At 41.0% G+C, this 2,674-nt stretch overlaps 1 pseudogene; it reads left to right on the top strand.

The window, feature by feature from the left end:
* The first annotated feature begins 766 nt into the window (after positions 1 to 766).
* On the top strand, positions 767 to 2,027 carry LOC101685061 (annotated as a pseudogene).
* Positions 2,028 to 2,674: the final 647 nt, after the last annotated feature.

The raw sequence follows: 2,674 nt of genomic DNA, 5'->3' as shown, positions 1-2,674 counted from the left end.
TCCAGCCAGACCAAAAATTGAAAGCGAAGGTAAAGACCAATTTGGACATGCAGGATGTTTAAAGTTTACCTTCCCCTCCTCCTCTTTCTCAGGAATCTATAGAAGGATAAACTTCACTAAAATGAAGATGTAAGCCAAGAAAGAGGAAGATATATTAAGGAAAAATTGCATACCTTCTAGAGAGACCAAAAGAATTCCCAGGTGATTGTGAAGACCATGCCTTCAGCTGTGCCTCAGTAAAGAAGGAAAACAATCCAGATTAGAGTAGGGTAGAAAGTTCTTCAGGAAGAGATTTCTTCACAAGACAAAACTGACAGAACACTTGATGTATTTCAACATCTTGAGAGGATAATTGTATGACCTTTGGGGAAAATGTAAAACTATGCACAGAAATCAAAATGATCAAGATTCACTACATGGCTCACTGTCAATTGTTTTGAGCCCTATCAAGAGGATGTGGGCTGGGACATGGCACTTGTGCACTGGAAAGTGGGAGTGATGAAATTCAGCTCAATCTGAAAATTCTTTAGCGGAAAGTCAATAGGTCCTGCCTGAAATCAACAAACCAAGAAGCAGCAATAAAGCATGTTATTTAGAGACACAGAAATACATCCCAAAATAATCCTCCAAAAATGAAAGTATGGGTGAAAGTAGACTGCTGGTTTTTACAACAAATTTTATAAGAACTATTTGTCTCTTTGAAATCAGTATATGTATAACTTTGGTAAAAATGTTTTGAGGAGCATCACCCTCTCTTCTCCCCTTGATGGCGTGTGCTCATTCATTGACATCTGTGTACTCTGAAAAGGGGGAGTCATCTGACAAAAATGTTACTTTGCCTGCTGTGTTTAAGGCTCCCATTTGACCTGATATTATGAACTTTGTTCATACCAACTTGCGCAAAAACAACAGCCAGACATACACTGTCAGTGAACTAGCAGTTCATCAAATCAGTGTTCAGTCTTGGGGTATTGGCAGATCGGTGGCTTGAATTCCTAGAGTTTGAGGCAGTGGGACTCACCATTTCGGCCAGGGTGCTCTTGGAAATATGTGTCATGGGGGCCGCATGTTTGTACCACCAAAACCCAGTGCTGTTGAATCGTAGAGTGAATATAACCAGAAGCCATATGCCATGTATTCTGCCCTGGCTGCCTCAGCCTTACCAGTGCCGGTCATGTCTAATGATCATCATAATGAAGAAGTTCCTGAACTTCCTTTGGTGGTTGACAATAAAGGTGAAGGCTACAAGAATACCAAGGCTGTTTTGTTTTGAAAGAAACTTAAAGCCTGGAATTATATCAAAAAGGTCTACGCCTCTCAGCAAATGAGAGCTGTCAAGGGCAAAATGAGAAACCATCATTCTGTCCAGTGCAGGGGACCCTGCATCATCTACAATGAAGACAATGGTATCATCAAGGCCTTCAGAAACATCCCAGGCATTACTTGACTTAATGCAGGCAAACTGAACATTTTGAAACTTGCTCCTAGTGGGCAAGTGGGACGTTTCTACATTTGGACTGAAAATGCTTTCCACAAGCTAGGCAATCTATATGGAACTTGGCATAAGACTGCCTCCTTCAAGAGTAACTACAGCTTTACCACAGATAAGGTATTAACACAGACCTTAGCAGAATCTTGAAAAGTCCAGGGATCCAAAGAACCCTCTGAGCACTACCCAAGAAGATGCATCACAGGGACCTGAAGAAGAATCCACTGAAGAACCTGAGAATCATGTGGAAGCTAAACCCATATGCAAAAAATCTGTGCCAGAATACCATTCTTTGCCAGACCAAAATCACAAACTCCAGATGGATAAGGCAGCAGCAGCATTAGAAGCCAAATATGATCAGAAGGGGTTTCTAGGCAAGAAGCCTGTGGTATGGAAGACAAAGAAGAAGGCTGCTGGTGTGAAGAAGCAGAAGAAGCCTTTGGTGGGAAAAAAGGCTGCAATAACCAAGAAACCAGCAGATGACAAGATGCCTGCAAGAAAGAAACCTACCACAGAAAGCAAGAAGCCTGCTGCCTAAAAACTTACATTTGTTTATTCTATAGAAGTCAAATCATTTTGGACAGCTAATTTTGAATAAAGATCTGATTAAAGACTGAAAAAAAATGTTTTAAAAGAGCAATATAGTGGGGCGCCTGGGTGGCTCAGTGGGTTAAGCCGCTGCCTTCGGCTCAGGTCATGATCTCAGGGTCCTGGGATCGAGTCCCGCATCGGGCTCTCTGCTCGGCAGGGAGCCTGCTTCCCTCTCTCTCTCTCTGCCTGCCTCTCCATCTACTTGTGATTTCTCTCTGTCAAATAAATAAATAAAATCTTTAAAAAAAATTAAAAATAAAAGAGCAATATAGAGACTATGGACTCTGAACAAATTGAGGGTTTCAGAGGTGAGGAAGGTGGGGGTAAAGGGTTGACCTGGCGACGGGTATTAAGGAGGGCATGTATTGCATGGAGCACTGGGTGTTATATGCAAACAACGAATCCTGGAACACTACATCAAAAACTAATGATGTACTGTATGGTGACTAACTAACATTAGAGAAAAAAAGACTTGCACAAATAGATTAAAAAAATTTTTAAAAGAGCAATATAACAAGTGGTTAGTTATGGAGATTATAAATATACAGCAGTAAAACATAAAAGAGCACCAACTTCCTAATGTGATGTGAATAT

This window comes from Mustela putorius, unplaced genomic scaffold (genome assembly GCF_011764305.1).
Source record: "Mustela putorius furo isolate JIRA1106 unplaced genomic scaffold, ASM1176430v1.1 tig00003834_pilon_pilon_pilon, whole genome shotgun sequence".
Taxonomy (NCBI): domain Eukaryota; kingdom Metazoa; phylum Chordata; class Mammalia; order Carnivora; family Mustelidae; genus Mustela; species Mustela putorius.
The sequence above is the reverse complement of the archived record's forward strand: the minus strand, read 5'-3'. Positions and strand labels throughout refer to the sequence as shown.